The 19,708-nt window shown below is 47.5% G+C and overlaps 1 protein-coding gene across 2 annotated transcripts in view; it reads left to right on the forward strand.

The window, feature by feature from the left end:
- Nucleotides 1-19,708, forward strand: part of N4BP1 (NEDD4 binding protein 1) — a 510,620-nt gene that overhangs the window by 379,185 nt on the left and 111,727 nt on the right. The gene's annotated exons all lie outside the window — the stretch shown is intronic.

Genomic DNA, 19,708 nt, shown 5'->3' on the forward strand with positions numbered 1-19,708 from the left:
TTCACTAATATGAAAAGTGTCAGGGGTATTCATTTTTGCCCACCTGATTTTCATTCTCCCTTGATGTGTTAACCTTTGATTTTTATATTGAATGCCAAACCTGGAAGCACTTTGTTCTACCATTCTTGCAAGGATAACCGGAAAAGTAAATGTGTTTGCATAGGATATGCGTGCACCTGTTTGTGTTTTAATGAAAGTAGAATATGAATTGTGGTCTCAAAAACGAAATCTGTATTCTGAGAAATCACTTCAAAGTGGCTTTATGTATGTTAGTTTTACTTGATTATCAACTTTTGTACGTTTATTTCTTTTTCTTTTTTTCAGCAGTGTGTGCTACCCAGGCAGTTGCAATTTGCAATACAAATTTCGGGATGCCTAATGGGAGGTTAAAAGGGATTCTTTCTTAGTAGGTTTAATTCTTTTAGATCCCAAAGTGATTTTCAAAGTACTCTTTAAGATGCTCTCTATCTTCGATAGTTTGCTAATAGAGCAGCCAGATAATTAATTTCACCCTGCAATGGTTACTCTTTTACCAAAACGGAGTACAATCATATCATATTGTGCACCTTTTTGACAGTCTAAGTTGTCTTTTAGGCAGTACACTATGCTCCTCTTTATCAGATAATTAATTTTTATTCAGTGTGTCCGTTCAGAAGTAGTGACTTTGCTCTCTGGGGGGCATACCAATCGTCTTCAAGAGTAGGAACCGGGTGTCCAATCTATTTCTTTTATACGGTGGGCATTCCGAAGCTTTGTGCCTGAACCTAATATGATATGATTGAGGGTTTTTCATAGGATCCAGCCTCCTTCTCTCTCATCAATCACATTACTAATTTGCCTTTGTTCACCAAGTGAGATCTTTTGCTTTATCCTGGGGTGCACAGGTTACCTAAGAACATGCTCTTATGTGTGTACAAGATCTAGAATTAGTACACCAGGGACCACTAAGAACGAAAGCGGGGGTAATGAGAAGGAAAGAAAAGCAAGTCAGACTTGACCTCTGCAGCATGAAGCCTCGATTTTTTTGGCAGGGCAACTGAAAATGCTACTCCTGTTTCGCAGTCTGTTGCTAGGAGCCACTGGTAAGCTTGGTGTCCTATGCAGCTGGATGACAGTGTGCAAGAAATTAAAGAATTCTCTAGAACATTGAGTTATGCTGCAGAGGGTAGTGATGGGTTATGTTACTTGAGAGCATTGATTTTAGCCATATCGAGGGCTCTGGCTTTCAACTCTGAACGAAAACTGGGGTGTTTAAATCACCATTTTAATCTGTTCATGAAAGGAAGCCAAAATCATTTTATCTGTATGGCTTCATAGGAAAGCATTTTCATTCGTGGTCTATCATTCCCACTTTCTTTGAATCGATCTGCTATTGTGGTGGAGAATAGAATGGAAGGTGACCATCTCTAACCTCGGTTAATACGTTTTCACTATGTGAAATGTTTGTCATATTCTAAGTATGAAAACCTTTTGTTGCAGGTGCTTGTGTACATTATGCTAGTATAAACTGACCATATCTGCAGACGAGTGATCCATATCTGTTTGCATTTATTAATCTTTTGTGTTCTTATTTGAGCAGCAACCAGCACCTCTTCCGGAAACAGGAATAATATTTCTATTTGAGCTATCCAGACACCAACATTTCATCAAAGGGTTTGCTAAATTCTTCTGCCGTCATCATTAAAGTAGAATTACTGGTGAAATGATTGATTACACTTATTAAAAACTGAATAAAGATTTAATTTAAAATTCAAGTGGAAGTGAAGCAGATGGCCTTTTTAGTTCACTCCCATAGGGCCAGGCAGGGGAGGCTGCTACCCGATAGGCCCCCTGCGGGTGGTCTTCAGTGGGAGGATCCCATGGGTAGGGTTCCTCCCTATGGGAGAAGTGAGGACTGTCAAGGGAGAATGGGGTATGTACGCCATCATGCTGTCAAACATATTTCACCCAACCATACAAATAGGGCTCAGACACCCTTGTGTGCTCTTGACTTTCTTCTACTAATCGCCTCATAGATAGCAACTGTGTATGTCAGGCAGATAATGTAACGAGGAAGAGTGAATATGGATGACTCCAAAAGTACTGCTACGAGGAAGAGCAGGGCTATGGTAGAGCCCTACGCAGAGCCGTTTCCAACATACTAGATATTGAAAGCAAGAAAGATATTCCGACATAAAAACGAACAAAGGACTCAGTCATCCAGCCCTGGAGCAGCTTTGTGCTGGGGAGCAGAGCAACGCAGAGAGGATGCAGTGGAGACTCCAACGCCTGCAGTAGGAAGGCAGGGACCCAGAAGAGCCACAACCTCCCTGGTTGTGGAGAACCCGTTGTCCGGTACCAAGCTATCCAAGTGAGACCTGATGCGCAGGGAGGATCCAAAGTGGTGGAGGTGGAGAAAGCCGAAGGATGTCCACAAGAGCCCAGGGGAAGCCTCAGAAGCTTACCCAGTGTTGCCAGGGACAGGAACCCTCACGGGCCAAGTGTAAAGGTACCCAGAGGGGGACCGGGAAGTCGGAGACCCTAGAAGCTGTGGGACCGAAGAGAGACCATTTGAAAACGCAGAGTATTAATGAGCGCCCCAAAGAGACCTGAGGAAAGACCTGGCAGGATAGTGAACCGGGTTTAAGAAATCCACCCTACAGAGCTTTGCGACCCACAAGCCACAAGAGAAGTCTAGGGTAAGAGATCCTTTGGCACAAGTTACGAGAAGATCAGAGGAAGAGAGATCTATCCTTTGGCAGAAGATAGCACTTTGATAAATAAGACTATTGGAAAAGTGAGCCTGAGAAAGGCTTGGGGAAGGGAGACCCCTTCCCAATATTGTTTTAGATCTTGGAACTTTTATAAGTCATCTGAGAAGGTCTATAGAGAGACCTCCTCCCGTCTATGGGGAACACCACATTAAAGCCTGGTGACAGCTAGGGTAAGAAGGGTACCCCCTGTTCCCCCACTATTTATGAACTGCCTAAACATCCTAAAGGATGGAGTCCTTATTATAAGCAGGGTGCCGTCTAGTTACAGGTTTTCTGTTGGTTGAAGTGTAAGGGACGGAAATAGGTTTTGGTCATAGGACAGTGGACTATTTACTTTTGACGGACATTCCGACATTATCCTTAGTTTTGTTTGAGGCGGGGAAAACCCTATTAGTTATAGGGACCAGGTAGGGTTTGCCGCCATTTTCAGTTGAATAAAGGTCTATGCCAACAAGCATGCCATCTTTGTGTTCCGCGTTTACTTCTGCACCCTTATATGGTGCGTTAGCTTTGTCTAGTGGGGCTACATAGTTTTAGTGCATAACCAGCATGTTGGAGCCACTATGTGTTTGGCTTATAGGTGGCTTTTAATTCCTAAATGAAAAACACCAACAATATTTGTATACATAGATTTAAATACCTTCAGCTTTAGAACTCGCAGCATTGCGCGCAAACATTTTCTGAACAATGTCTTCTTAGCGCAGGTGCTGGTTTTGAGATTTGGCTCGTATCTCTTAATGTTTGAGTTCACTAAAGTCCATCTGTAAAACTGATATTAATCCGCTCTCAAAAAGCGAACTTGCGCAATCAACCAAAAATGAAAATCTGTGTTCTTGTCATTGCTACCATAAGCTCCCGGGTCACAACAGTCCAATGTGGTTCTCCATCCAGCTTTCATTTTTTTAATTACACATTTTATTATATTTAAAACATAACAATACCAAATGAGCACATTTGACTGACCTAATCCAAGAGTTCTGGGAGTACGAAAGCAAACCCGTTCGTATACTCATACCATTCCTGCTATTTATCCCATGCTGCGGGAAACCCCCGCCCCCTCCAACACGTCCTTTACAGTAAGGATACGACGGTGAGCCCATCCACCAAACGCACCATTCGCATTAATTTCGTGTAGTTGGGAGTTTCATCATAAAGGTTGTGCAAGCGTTGGTGTCCTGCCCCACATAATGCCTCAAGTCACGTCCATCCATACGTTAATATATCAAGTTACCTCTAGTAGGGCAAGATCATGTCCACCCTGGTATAGTGTTTGGACAGGTGCATACCCTTTCATCCATGCCTGTTCGGCCTTAATGTGGGGTAAATGAGTTGCCATGAAACCAATCAAATCCCGTCATTTGACTAGCCCATTAGTATATTCGGCAGTCCTATGTCCTCCTTCCATACTGAGCGTTGTAATGTAGATCGAGCAATCCTAGGTTTCTTCCCGCCCCATCAAAGGTCTCCTTTCAGCTGTAAGTGATTAAATATCTGAAGCAACAACTGGTCAGCACTTAAGAACTATTTACTTCTCATATTTCTACTGTTGATATTGAAAACATTACTTCATTTGTTTTTTTTTTTTATTCTTTTTAAATCTTTGCACTTTTAAAACGTATTTGCGGTTTCTTTTTAGGTGAAAATGTTTATTTGGATAAAGCCAAATCCATCAAACAATTTAAAATGCACACAATTCAAAGAGCATAGCAGTTACATATATACATTGCTGGGTTAGCAAACATTGAAAAGCAGAATCAATCGTACCAAATAATTTAAAGTTTTCAACTGTTTATATACTTGGCTGTTTAAGAGCAGCATTCCTAAGAAACATAGCCCTCTTTAAAAACATTAACTTAGCCCAAGCACCATACAGGGAGTCTGGTTGTAACTAAAATACCATAGCAGGGTGACACTGCCTAAAGTTAAAATGCCTAAGGAACAGAAGATTCGATGCTGGTCTAATTCTGTCATAAGCAGGGCAAAAAATTACAAAATGCAGGACATCCTCCAGCGCATGCAGCTCTTGCTGCCAAGGGAGTCTTTCTAACTAGCCGTGTGAGCACGTAGCCTTAGACAATTAAAACAAACCTAACTAATCGGCCACCAATCATATTTATTAAACTCCAAGTAAGATAGAATTGCAACAAGACCACCTGACTAATGGATGCAATCAATCTATTAGCTCCTACCTGCAATTCATTGGACTCACGCTGCTCTATAACCAAAATGCTGTGAGGACATGTAAAAGGTTTTTTCTGCATACAACAAAATACCTGGTGGAACAAGTGAAGGCATATTCAAAGAAGAAATATTTTTCCATATATACTGAAGCCAGTGGATCTCATCACCCCCCACGAGTAATGATTCAATAATGAACTGGTTTAGGCCCGCTTTACCGTTGGCCCAAATACCAAGCGAATGGAAAATGGGGGGCCAAATCACAATCTGCCTAATGACCAATGCCCAAATCAGTGTGTACAGCAAAATTGGTTGCGGAAAAGGTAAGACCGAAAAATCTTTTTTTTTTTTTTTACAATGTTTATGCACCTGTAAAGCTGCTGGGGGAGCTACACCCAACAGATTTCCTGCAATTAGTTGCTGCCTTCGTTTGTGCTCTGTATACTTTAGGAATCATCTCGAAGGGGGGAGCATGACCAGCATGCAAACTCGGAGGACATGAGTCCCGAGTGCTCCTCCAGCCTCCGACAACATCCTGCATTACTATCCCGGTCCTCTGAAACGGCAGCAAAGTAATACCCTGTGGCAGCTCTATACCAAATTTAAGCTCCGGAATCCTGATCCTCTGGGAGTTATGGACAGAGACGGTGATGCCGCAAGGTGCCTGCAAGATGGCCGCCTCGGCTTGGCGGCTTTAACTAACGGGGCTGTCCGGACCTGACGAATTGCAGAGACCTCTATGCCCGCTTCCATCGGGGCTGCACGGTGTTGAACTGTGCCCTGTGAAGGTCCGCTGCGACCCTGTGTGCCGCGCGGATGCCCGAACATCGATCACAGGGGGGCGGTCCGCTGCACACACTGTCAACACAGCCCTCGGCACTTCACGGACCCACAGGAAGCCTGGAGATGGAGTGAGACCCATATCGAGGGGGGCTGGATGGCAGGGGTTACGGGCCCGGGGGTAGACCCCGCAGCGGACTGTGCAGCGATCGTCCCCCAATGCACCCTGTGCTGCAGGAACACCTTGATCCGGCGGAGGGAGCTGATCCGTAAACAAAGGGTGCACGTTGCAGACTAATCCGATCCGGAAGATGCACCCCAACGCACTAGTGTGTGGACACTCCTCAAATCGCCTGTATTAACAGGCTTGGACCCAGCTGGGATTGTGGCCCTGGATGCCACTGCTCAAAAGGCACTGATTGCCCCTAGTCACCACCGTACTGTAATGGGCAACATACCAGTCTGGGAACTGTGGAATCTTCTGTACCCTCTTTTCCCCGTCATATAACATACTAGTCAGTGGCCGACGCAGCAACCACCTAGGACCCCACACCTCAGGTCGGATTTGTACGTTGTTACTCAACGGAGGACGAACAGTGTTGTTGTTAAGCTGACGCTCTAGTTTCTGAGTGTCAACAATGTTCAGGCGACAGGTACTTCATGTTGGGGTGGAGTATGGGGAGGAGAGGGAAACGCATTGTTTAACGATGTCTTTCTACACTGTTTATTTTTTGGGCTGTTACACCAGTTTGTTGCCAATCAAGATGCCACCACTCACTCTGCACTTGCTACTCATACTCCCATCTCGCTCAACCGCGGTGTCTCCACTTGCAAACGCACCAGTCGCTCACCATGCACAACATTTCACCCTCTCTGACATAAATACCAACACAGAACCACCATAGACCCTCCATGGAGAAGGCACTGACTCCAATGACAACCACTGAACGCTACAAGTCCCTTAAACTTCTCACCTGGAATGTAAATGGCATGGGTTCGAGCATCAAACGCTGGCTCATTGTTCAATTCCTTAATAGGCGCCTGACATGGCCTTCGTCACAGAGATCCACTTAGCAGGCTCGACCTGGCAGTTCTTCAGTAGAACCAATTATCGCCTAGTGTTTCATGCAGGGTACACCATGGGATCCCGGGGAGTCTTGATCCTCTTGCACAAGCGTCTCCCGTTCGAACTGCGTGCAGTGGAACAAGTCCCCTGTGGTCGGTTTGTGATGTTACAGGGCACACTTTGGGGGGAGACGTTAGCCATACTTGCGATATACTCCCTGCCCGGGCTGGGGGAGGGTCTTTTGAGAGATGTGAGCACCTTACTGGCACAACAGCAATCTGATTTGTGGATCCTGGGGGGAGGGGATTTTTATGATGTAATCTGGGTCCGGTCTCGAATATTGCACATCTGGAATCGCAATCCAAAAATACCCACAAACTGGTGACCTTTAAATCCGTGTTAGGCTTAAGTGATGTGTGGAGGGAACTCCACTCCACAGATCAAGGCTTCTCCTTTCATTCGGGGGCCCACGCATCCTTATCCAGGCTAGATTATTTCATTCTCCCGACCTCTGAGGCATACGCTGGGTCCTAACGGATTCCCAGTCGAGACATGGAAGAGGCTGGGCAGCAATAAGATGGTGACCCCTCCACAAAATGTTCCTTGCAGCCAGTGAACAGGGCACTCTTCCGCTGGACTTGCAAAGGGCCAGCATTGTGCTTATTACTAAACAGGGTAAACCCCCGGACTTATGTACATCATATAGGCCGATATCGCTCATTAATGGCAAGGCGAAAATTCTAGCCAAAGTACTAGCTACCAGTCTTCAGTTGGTCATATCCTCCCTAGTCCACCCCGATCAGTGCGGCTTCAATCTACGCCGACTCTGCTTATTGCTGGAACGTGCCCCAATTCTCGATCCGCCACTCGCCCTTCTTGCGATTGACTTCGAGAAGGCGTTTAATTTGGTGATATGAGAAAGCCTCTGGGCGCATGAGCATTGGAGAAACCTTTCTCAGATGGGTTCAACTTCTATACGAAGCTCCACAAGCAGAGGTCCGGCTAAACGGCTGGTCCTCCAGGACCTTCCCGCTGGGCAGGGGCACGCGGCTGGTCTGCCCTCAATCCCCCCCTCCTCTTTGCTCTAGAAATTGAACCACTGGCCCAGTGGCTCCGACAGACTGCCACATGGTTCGGGTTCCGATGGCCGGAAGGACGAGAAGATAAGGTCTCTCTCTCCGCGGACGACCTCTTAATTTACCTGAGTGACCCGAACCATGCATGTCTGATAACTCGGATGCTGACGGCCTATGGTGACTACAGTGGTCTGAAAGTAAACTGTGGAAAATCAGTTCTTTTTCCAGTAAAGAGGGGGGGGGGGGTGACCTGACAATTCCCTGAGACGCCCCATATCGAGTGGAGAGGGAGGGTTTTCGCTACCTGGGTATATGGGTCTCTGGGAACCTCTGACTGTGTCTCATAACTTGCATCCACTAACTGATCGCTTCGCGGAGGACGTGAAACATTGGATGCTCCTCCCTCTTACACTTACGGGTAGGGCGGCGCTCTTTAAGATGATGGCACTACCGCGCTTCCTGTACGTGCTGCTGAACGCCCCACTTGCGATACCGAACTCGGAATTCATCCGAGTGGAACGCCTCCTCAGGAAACTGATATGGAAAGGTGGGCAACCCTGTATTGCGTTTACTACGCTACAAAGGTCCATCTGGGAGGGGGGTATTGGAGTCCCGTATCTTGGGTCCTATTACTGGGCTAGCCAGCTAACAGTGGTCAATGATCTGCTCCATGGGGACCGTGAACATCCACATATTGGAGCAGAGATGCCCATCACCCAAGATACCCCGCCACTCGGCACACTGTACTAGACCCTCCCCAGACCGCAACAAACGATAACACATATCGCGGTCACAAGTAGGCAGGCACATAGCCACATAGGCTGGGGCAATAGGATAACTCTGGCGCAACCACTGTGGCACAATTATATGCTCACAGAAGTGCAGAAACTTGCTGCACGGGCTCGGTGGGTGGAGGCCGGGATAACCACAGTAGGTGATGTCATAGGCGACGGTTCCACTCTCCCATTTGAGACACTGCAACAGAAATTTGGAATTCCAGCGACCGAGCGCTATCGCTTTATACAATTGACACACGCCCTCAGTGGACACCGGCAGGCACTCACTGATGCACCAGACTGCAAACCCCTGGAACGCAACCTACTTACACAATACATTCCCACTAAAGTCACATCTATTTTATATAAAGCCATAAATGCATTTGCTACTCCGGAGTTGGCTCGCCTCAGAACTAAGTGGGAAAGGGATGTTGGTACCGTAGAACCAGAGGATTGGATCCAAGTCCTTATGCACCAGCGCAAAATCGCAATAGATTCCAAAATCCGACTGGTACAACTTAAAATACTCCACCGGGTATACTATCCCTGCATGGCCCTGTTCAGCTGAGGGCCGGCTACTGATCCCAACTGCTTGAGATGCCGGGGAGAGGAGGGCACCTTCATCCATCTCCTCTGGGAATGCCCCTGGATTAAGACCTTCTGTACGCAATGCTGCCAGACATTGACCAGGATCCTGGGTCGCACAGTGGCATTAGAACCTGCAACACTGCTATTAGGGGTCCCATATGAAAACACCTTGAACAAGTGGGAGGGTATCTTCCTAGCATTGGGTTTGCTAAAGCGAGACATTGCACAGAAATGGGGAGCCCTGGAGTGTCTGACCTTGGCTCAATGGTCTGCCGAAATGGACATTTGTGCTGCGAAGGAACACAGAATATATACAGCACGGGGGTGCCCGACAAAGGCTGCCAAGATCTGGGGAAAATGGGAAGGGGGTGCGACCTGGGAACCCAAGCCACGAGGCGGGAGGGAGTTTGGTAGTGTATTAGGGAATATAGCAAGAACTATACAGCTACAAGGATGAGTATGAAGTGGCACAACAAGAACGGCTCGACGAGCCTACTCAAGGCTATGGGGGAGGGGGGACTTGTTTGCATCTTGTAGGATTGTTACAAAATCAATAAAATGTGTTATTAAAAAAAAAAAAGAATCATCCTGAAGAGACACCCTAGGCACATGGCCATAAAACGTGAAAGGCTACCCAAGTCTTGTACATAGTGAATTTTTAGTTTGGACACATGTGCTCTGCCGGAGTCCAGGGTAGAATATCGAATGCCCAAATATCAAATTCCTGGACTCTCTGGATAACTGCTCCATTACAGAACATAGCATTCATCGTAATTGGTTTTTTGCCTTTCCCACAAGCCATCACTGCCGATTTATCGATGTTGATCTTTAAGTCTAAATTTTTCTTGAATCCGAATAAGTATGTATTATCTTGTAAAGGGCAATGGGGGTTTCAGAAATGATAACCGTATCATCTGTGCAAGCCAATAATGGAAATGATCTTCCCCTACCCCCCTACCTTAGGAAAGCCAGCCTTAGTATCCACCAGAGCTTCCCAAAGACCTTTATATATATAGTAAATGGAACCGGGGCAGAACGCATCCCTGGCGAACCCCAAGATTTACATCCAATGTTGTACACAACTGTGTATTGCTTGCAACAGTCAATACCGACTCTGGGCTATTCATGTCCCCCAAGCATGGCCCGTAGCTTTGCCCTATTCATCTTATCAAAGGCTGTGCTCGGGTCCATGAAGGCTAAAAGAAATCTGCTCTCCCTTCTAACAAAACTAAATGCGCCAACAATAAATACTAATTTAAGGATTGCTTGGCAGCTCCAACCCCCGATCTAAACCCTAACTGTGTATGGGGAGGAAGGATAGCTCAAGGACAACCTGTTTGTCTTGGAGGCAAGACAAGGCTTCACAAAACGGGTTTCAATCGCGATCCCACGCTTAGAAACCACTCACTGGTTTTCAGCGTGTTCGAAATGAAAAATAAAATTAAAATACATCCATGAAGATGGTTTCTTTTCTAAAATGGGCCTTTACAATTTGGTGGACGTCTTAAACTTGTCTTAAACAGTCTTATGCAATCATTCACTGGATTGATTTATTGCCCGTTTGAGAGCGGGTAGTGTTTTAAGTTGTGGGAGATGGGAAGTGTGAGAAACCTCACATCTACTCCCCTTGGATCCTCCAAGCAGGTGACCAAGGAAGGGCCATCGCTTTTGGATCCCAACCCTGGGGGTGGACCAGCAAGGGAGGATCACCTGGGTCGGGGGTCCTTGGGGATTGGAGGTGGGATTCACTTAGGTGAGACACAGTATTCCCCATTCTCATTTCAGACAGGAACCTCTACCCCAGAGGTGGTTATGGGATATTGTTCCCCATATCCCCTTTTCTCTGGAAAAAAGACAGATCTGGTCAACCCAGATTAGAAGGACTAGGAGTAAGATACCTTTAGGTGAGAACTTTAGGTCCCCCTCATCCTAGTGATAACCAGTTTACCCCTCGCCTGATTTTTGTGGGTTACCGTAGAGCAGTTCCCCTTTTTTCCCATCTTGGAGTACCTGACCGTACTGAGACGAGGAAGAAACAGAGTAATGAACATTGCACCCTCTCCCCACTCTGGTACTGAGACGAGGAAGAAGCAGCTGGGAGTTTTAAACGCCACTCACTTTCACCACTTTGGTATTGAGACAAGGAAGATGACTAGAAAGGCACACAAGCATGCAGAACAGACATGTTCCACTAATAGGTTCAGGCAAAGCCGGGCAATTGAAATTAACTATGCCCACTTGCAACCTATTGAAGTCTGAGAAGAGTAGAGAAAGATAAGCAGCAGGAAGGAAGGAGAGCGAGTGTGGAGCAATAGAGGCGCCAGAGTTGCCCAGGGCCAGCTGGTGCAGTACGAAACACTGAGAGCCTGCAAAGTAAGGCTGTGTGAGGAAGCTTTGCGATGGAGCTGTGTCTCCAGGGAGCTGGTGAAGTCAACAGACAGGAACCAGGAGGCGTGCTGATCCCTTTTGAAGTCCTTAATAATGTTCCCCGGGTCCAAGAAGAGAACCCATGAGTGTTGCAGGGGCCCGTGGCAAGGCCCTGTCCATGGAGGAAAAAGACGTTCAGTGTAGCCAGCGGAAGGCCAAGAACACAACCATTGAATTTCAAGTAATAAGAAAACCGGTATATCAAAGGTGCGAGTGAATACAAAGTAACTTGTGCGACAAATGAGTTCACCATCCTCGAGCAATGCTGATCAGAAGGGAAGTTGAGGAATACTATGTAACAGAGTGATAGCGTATCAAAATATACATTCTCAAAAGCCTCTGTATTAAGAAACAAAGCCTGCTACGAAAAGGGGAGCTTTGTGGGAAATAGCAAAGTGTGAGCAAAATAACATTTAATAAAAGGGAAGCTACACGGGTCATGAAATTAAGAAAAATACTATTATTGAATGCCAAACTGAATGAACATACATACTCTGCTCACATTCTTTACTATCAGCAAACCTCTACTATTGACTACAGAATTAAATGAAAACAGCACAACCGCTGTATTGAATGTAAATAGCAAATATGGCAACAGGTAATGATGAACTGAAAGAAAACGGGAAGCTAAAGTGAATGAACGACTCGCGTGTTGAAATTCACAGAGAACTCTTATATATTAAGAATAATGAACTGCAGGATGAGAATCCAAGGCTCCTGGTTGCGTGACCTCTACCGGGTAGACGGCGTGGTCGGACAATGGCGCCAAGATCAGAGAACCCCCTATATGCTAACAAGAAAACCTGTCATTGTGTAAAATGGAAAATCCCCATTGTTGCATATGACACTTGGGGAAGGGAATCCTGAGCTGTGACAAATTGTTGAAACTCAGTTTAAAGAGAACACTTCAATGTACTTCTTTTGTGACATTTCTCTCCATTGAATTTGGGGAAAGGAAACCCTGAGACTTGCTGCCCTGGAACGGTATTGAACTTGGGGAAGGGAGCCCCAAGACCTGCTGTCTTGGAACTATATTGACTGTGGGAGGGCATCCTAACATTTACAAAGGTGTGGAACTTTGACTTTAACTCCAAGAGAAGGCTACTTGAATATTGTGCTGAACTATATTGATCTCTGGGAAGAGAAGCTGAAGACTACACCCGAGCTGGAAATGGCTCAGAACTAACTTTTGGAACACTGTTTAGTTTATGGTTGACATCCCACCACATTATTTTGGCTTTGTTGTGAGTGCAAGCATAGGTTTTGGACACAGACCGACTTTTCAGTTCAACTTACTGACTGACTATCCTTAGTTTCTTTAGGTAGGGCAACCCCACCGTAGCTTGGGGCCAGTTGGGTGTTAAACCATCCTGACATTTTCATTAATAAAATTGAATTGGTTGTCTCTCTCCTTCCATGATATCAACCTCACACAATTCTTCTGTTTCAACTGTTAGAAACTGTTTTTAGATACCTGATGTCATGGGTGTGCCAAATGTGCTCCAAACGCAACACAATTCATAACCAGGGCTAGCCAGGGAAGACTGCATACATTCTTTTAAAGGTAATTGTCAATATTCAGATATGGATTTCAGACAAATTCTATAACGTTTTGAAATCTTCAGAATAGAAATCCTAGAAATGATGATTGCAGCCTTGAATGTGAACTATTCTTGCTCAAATGGAAAACTGCCCAAACCCAGTGCATCATTAGGTAGTTACAGTCCTCGGGAATCCGTTAAGACTGGGGGCTTATGAAGGTTCAGCAGTTATGTAAACCATTTCATTCAGACCAGATGGTTTTTCTTTGTAATTGTCTCCCATCTGACTACGTTTTAACACCGAGTCTTCAGGCTGAAATAATATCCTAAATAGTCACCAGTCCAGCACACCCATCTGAAACCCAGAATACAACCCTCCAGATCATTGAAGAACTTCCCAGTGGAGGCCCTCACAGAAGATCTCACCAAACTCTACTTTAGATGAGCAGATCTACCTCTGTTGAAACAGGACTGTGATTAGTATCTTCAATAATTCAATACCACCCTCAGAACCAATATCAACCACTATGCCCCGCTGAAACAACGCACCCTCAAGCCCAAACCTTTAGCAACCGGATACACAAGAACTCCTGCTTCTCCAGCATGGGGTCTGGCATGGATTCACATGCTGATGAATATTCCCTGTCAAGCTGGGAATCCTCAGTAAAAGAAAAAAAAATCAACTTCACTTAAAAACTGCATTTCTCCTCTAAACCAGTAACTGTCCTCGGGGTTCTACTGCCCCATCCAATGACGGTCCTTTCCCTAAGCCCCTCCTCTGGCAGCCATCTTCAGATTTTTACTACGCGCTTCAGTGTTGGGAGTCCCCGAGTTTGCTCTCTGAGCTATTTGTATGTTTTTTCATTTTTGACGATAAAAGTTCTATTTTTGTTTCAAAGAGACTTGTGTGCTCTTTTCTTCTGCCGTCAGCGGGGATCCGTTGTCAATGAAGTTACGCGCCCCTTAAGGGCGAATATCATCAAAGATTCTACAAGGCCCCTGGGCCTACTTCATGCCCTCCGACCATGACGGAGGAGGAGGAGGAGGGGACGTACCTCCTTCAGCCCCTGCACCAAATGCGGGCAACGGAATGTTTGTGGAGGACAAGCACCTGCAATGCCTCTACTGCCTGCACCCGGACCACAAGGAGGTAGAGAGCAAGATATGCCTCGGTTTCTCCAAGAAGACGACAAGGAACAGGGGTAGTAGGCTGGTGGCATGGCTTAACGCCAAGGCCTCTGACCCATGCTTTAAGCAGGGTCATGCCTCACCCAGGAACGGCCAGTCTGAGGACCGGTCTTCTAAGTCATTTGAGGATGCCTCATCTGTGGGGGTCCAAGATGAGGCCAGGAGCCGCAAGTCAGAGTCCACCCTGTTTGCCACAGAAGTGGGTTGCAAAGTAGATGGGGCGCGATCGACATCACCTTCCGCCTCCATTCCCAGCCGAAAAAATCAAGCTCCTCTTGGAAGAGGAAGTATCGACCCTGGCAAAACTACATCAGAAATCTGAGAAGCCGTGGACGGAGGAGAAGGCCGAACAGCCCAAGTAGGCTCATCCGGCACAGACTAAGACCTTGTTGGCAAACCCGTCAATGACTGCGACTGCCACGACAGCTAAGGATGCTGATCTGCGAGGGGTAGCCCCAGCAGCTCGGGTGTCCGTACCCCCAAGGCGCGGCACTGCCCAAGGGACTTTGGCAAAGTCTGCAGGCATGCCAGAAGGGGAAACTGGCTCAGGTCCCGGTTCAAGACCCTCGGCGGGGGGGGAGGAGGCCTCGAAACAGCCCTTCCAGGCAGTCACCCAAACCATCAAGGCCACCACAAGTCCTTACATACGGTTCTTGAGTGTCTTGAGGAGGCCGACGGCGCAGAGCCTAGTTTTCCTGTTCTGCCTTCTCAGCCGAGGGACATTTCCTTGGATATTTTGTAGACTCTGCACACCTTGTCAGATCAAGATGAGGATGCAGTACCTGTGGTCCCACAGGACCCTGATCAGCCTCCAGCGAAGAAGAGGAAGCGTCATCCGAAGCCCCCATTTCAACCTCCGCCACCACGCTGGGTCACTTCTCCCCCAGCATACACAGACACTGGTATGGGGACGGATACGGCCACGATGGCGGATGATGGCGAGGATATCCGTGCAGCGGATGGTGAATCTGCACATTTGGCTGATCCACATAGGGTGTCCCCACCGAATAAGGTGGGATTATTTCACTGCATGATATCCAGAGCCTCCAAGCTATTGCAGCTGGTGCCTGAGGAAACCAAGGAGGGCGGCTTCTTGTACCAGAGGCGCAAGGCCAAGAGGAAGACTATCACGGCAGTGCCCCTTTTTTTCAATGTTTTGGAAAGAGGGCCTGGCCCTCATGAAGAACCCTTGCACGGCTCCAGCCAAATGGGATAGGCTGGAGAAGAAATATAGGGTGCTGGACTCTGCACCCAAGTGCCTGAGGTCGCAGCCATCGCTGGATTTGGTGGCCATGATGAAATGGTCAGCTGACCCGTTCTCCTCTTCGGTTCTTCCGGACAGAGATGGAGAAAGGATGGACGCCATGGGAAAGAAGCTGATTTACACCATGGCGTACACTATCAAGGCGGCAAACGCACTGGCGATCCTGGCCAGGTACGACTGAGTTGTGGTACAAGCTGGGGCCTATTCTGGAGTTCCTCCCCACCGATAAGATGGAGGCAATTGCTCTCTTCCAGGAAGGGGAAGTGGAATCTGATCGCGCCATCACAGTGGCATTGGATGTCACCAGCATGGGGTTCATCTTCGTCGCCAAGATTGGATGAAAGCAACGAATTTCCGTCGGGAAGTCCAAGCAAAGGTGCTGGACATGCCCTTAGACGCAGAGAACCTATTTGGGAAGGTAGTCGATGAGTCCCTCCAGGCCACCGATACGGAGACGGCGCTGGGTATTCTCCAGAAGCACTGCTCTTCTTTTCGCTTCTCCAGGGGAAAGTCTAGCAGGTCTTCAAAAGGTTTCCCCACATCGCCCGTCAACCTTCCAGATCCACAACTCGGGAAGCCTACAGAGGAGAGCATTGTCCACAGGGCAGGATGCTGGCGCCGAAGAAAGCTGAACCGACTGGGACATCAGGCCCCCACACGCGCAAAAGTTTGTCAGCGAGTGGAGAAAGATCACCACCGACAGATGGCTGCTGGACGCTCGCACCCAAGGACACACCCTAGAGTTTCAACGCAGGTGTCCGCGTATCCCTCCGGTTACCAGTCAGGAGCAGCATATCCCTTAGCTCCTGGAAGAGGTACAGGCCATGCTGTGAAAAGGGGGCAATAGAGCTTGTTCCCCAATGGCTCTGGAGCTCTGGAGTCTATTCCGTATACTTTCGGTTAGAAAGAAGACCGGGGGCTGGAGGCACATCCTAGACCTACGACATCTGAACAAATACCTAAGATTCCAAAAGTTCAGGATGGTCACGTTGCAACACATGCTCGGACATCTGGGAAAATTGAGACTTCTTTACTTCTTTGGACCTGGAGGACGCCTACTTCCACCTCCCCATACACAAGAAACATTGTAAGTTTCTGCGTTTTGTGGTGCAGGGACGGCACTACCAGTTCAAGGCCCTTCCTTTCGACTAGAAGTCGGCACCCAGAGTGTTCACGAAATGCCTGGCACCAGTGGCTGCCCATCTACTGGGCATACACGTATAGCCGTACCTGGACGACTAGCTGATTCGCACCCACTCCCGGGAGCTGGCCGACAGACGCTCTGAGACCGTCTGACTACAGACGGTTCTGGGATTTTCCATCAACTATCCGAAGTCTTGCTTAACGCCATCACAGAACGCAGTGTTCCTAGGCGCCATGCTCAATACAGTGTCCCGCCTGGTGTCGCCCTCAGAGAGGCCAAGGAAAGGTGCAATGGCTGCCATCGAAGAAGACTGACAAGTTGCGTGCTGTCAAGTCGTTACTGGGCATGATGTTGTCCTGCACCTATCTCGTCTAGCTCTGCAGGTTGGAAATGTGACCCCTAAAAGAATTCCTTAACGGCTGCTGGATACAGGTGTCTGAAAGCTTCACGGACAAGATCGCTCTCAATGACGAGTTCCATTGGGTGATGGGATGGTGGGGCGTCTGCTTAAACATCGCCCAATGCACAGGATTTCAGAACCCCCATACCAGGAGACGGTCACCACGGACGCCTCCCTTGAAGGCTGGGGCGCGCACACAGGACGTCTCCACTCCAGAGGCCTGTGGCTGCCGGAGGAAAAGGATCTTAATATCAGCATCCTGGAGCTATGGGCAGTGTTTTAGGCCCTCAAGGCGTCCCTACCGTCTCTAAAAAGCAAGGTGGTGGGGATCTTCAGCCAACACCACCACCACCACCATGTTCTACATCAGGAAGCGGGGGGGCACTTGAGAAGTGCAGGACTTGTGGTGCTGGGCCGTCGGACAGGGGTTGTTCCTCATTCCTCTCCACCTGGCGGGAGTCGAGAACACCAATGCAGACTACCTCAGCAAGGAGCTGCTCTCCTGCCACGAGTGGGAGCTTCGTCAGGATCAGGTGGGCTGCCTATTTGTCAAATGGGGCAGGCCCCAGATCAATCTGTTTGCAACAACGGCAAACTCCAAATGCCAGAAGTTTGCCAGCAGATTCCACTGGCCGAGGAGCCTGGGGGACATGCTCTCCTTCCTGTGGGAAGGGCGGTTTCTGTACACGTTTGCTCTGTTCCCGCTACGAGTCATCAATACACTCAGACCGTGTCCATGCAAGATGATGCTCATCGCCCCGGCGTGGCTTAGACAGATTTGGTAACCGGACCTTCTCAGCCTGTCAGCGTTGCCTCAGGTCAAGCTACCAGTTGTTTCGGATCTTCTCACCAGAGGAGGAGACGCAATCCTTCATCACGACCCACGATCGCTGAACCGGAGGACCTGGCTCCTGCAGCCCTAGAGTTTGGAGGTTATGATTTGCCTGCGGACTGCAGGGAGGTCCTTGCCAAGGCCAGGGCATCATTGACCTTGAAGTGCTACGGTCACAAGTGGAAGTGTTTTGCTATGTGGTGTGGGTCTCAGAAGATTGCCTCTCTCGGGGTCACAGCCCAGCTGGTTCTTCCATACTTGATATCCTTGGCCAAGGCCGGACTAGCGCACACATCTGTCAAGGTACATCTGGCGACTATCTCCAGCTACACCATGTTTCCAGGAAGATCGTCACTTTTGTCACACCGACTAGTCAAGGAATTTCTCAAAGGACTTTTTCGATCTTTCCCACCGGTGATGGCTCCTGCCCTGGAATGGGAACTCAGTGGTTCTGACGAGGCCCTTCGAGCCAATGCTGCAGGCCCCACTCAAGTTCCTCTCGTGGAAAACCGCTTTCCTGTGTGTTATTTACCTGTAACTATTGTTCTCCAGCGTGGGTCTCGCATGGATTCACATGCAAACCCTGCCTCCGACCCCTCTGCGACTCTTCGTCATACTGCCACTTTACATGCTTACCAAATGTGAAGATGGCTGCCAGAGGAGGGGCTTATGGAGAGGACTGTCATTGGATGAGAGCAGTATGATTGCTTTTTAGGAGAAAAACAGTTTTTAAGTGAAAGTGAAACAGTTTTTCTTTCTTTTTACTGAGGATTCCCAGCCTGACGGGGAATATTCACGAGCATGTGAATCCATGCCAGACCCATGCTGTAGAACAATAGGTACAGGTAAGTAACTTAAACCATTTGTCATAAATGTACATTCTAGCAGAGGTACTTTGTATTATGGTTTTGTAGTAAGTTTAACGGTAACTATTCAGTTTCTTTTTTAATGTTTGTATGTGCTTCTCTAATGGCCTTGAGCTGAAATAAAGCTTCTTCTGATCTCTGAAATGATCAGTGAGGTATTCTTCTTTTGTAGCGGCATGGTCTGCAGTTTCTTGGAGAAGGTGAAATGAATGCTGTAAGCAGGACCATTGAGTATTCCAGTACTTGTAGCGTGTATGATGCATCTGAATGCTTGTCTAAGAATTGCCTGGGACACCAAGATCTTGTCCATACGGCAGTGCTGATAATGTACATGGGAATGGTACATGAGGTACTTGGTGTTTTAATGAAGTATGCTCAAGATGTCTTGGAATCCACAATAGTTTGAGAGTTTATTCCACTGAAAAGCAAACCTAGGGAGTGCTGCCGGAGCACTGACTTATCTGTCCAGCTCCACCTGTCATGCATAGTTGAAGTATCTTGCCCACATTATTTAACCAGCATACCTCTAGAAGTATAAATGTGCCATTTTGTCCCCTACAAATTCAGGGGTGTCCGCCTTTGGCCATAAACGTTTCATTCCACATCTCCCCTGCTACCGCAACAATTTCGCCTTCCTTATTGGTCATTATATTGAACATCTTTAACTGCAGGGAGTTGTAAATGTATCTAACCACTCCTCTAGCACTAGCCATACGAGGAGCTTATGCAGTGTGTACTCCCCATCGTGATGCACCCCTTAGATATGTCAATCTCCAGCAGTATGACAAGATTGAGTGCCAATTAACATATAGCATTATTTGGCAAAGCA

The sequence above is a fragment of the Ambystoma mexicanum genome, chromosome 1p (genome assembly GCF_040938575.1).
Source record: "Ambystoma mexicanum isolate Mex_15411 chromosome 1p, UKY_AmexF1_1, whole genome shotgun sequence".
NCBI lineage: Eukaryota > Metazoa > Chordata > Amphibia > Caudata > Ambystomatidae > Ambystoma > Ambystoma mexicanum.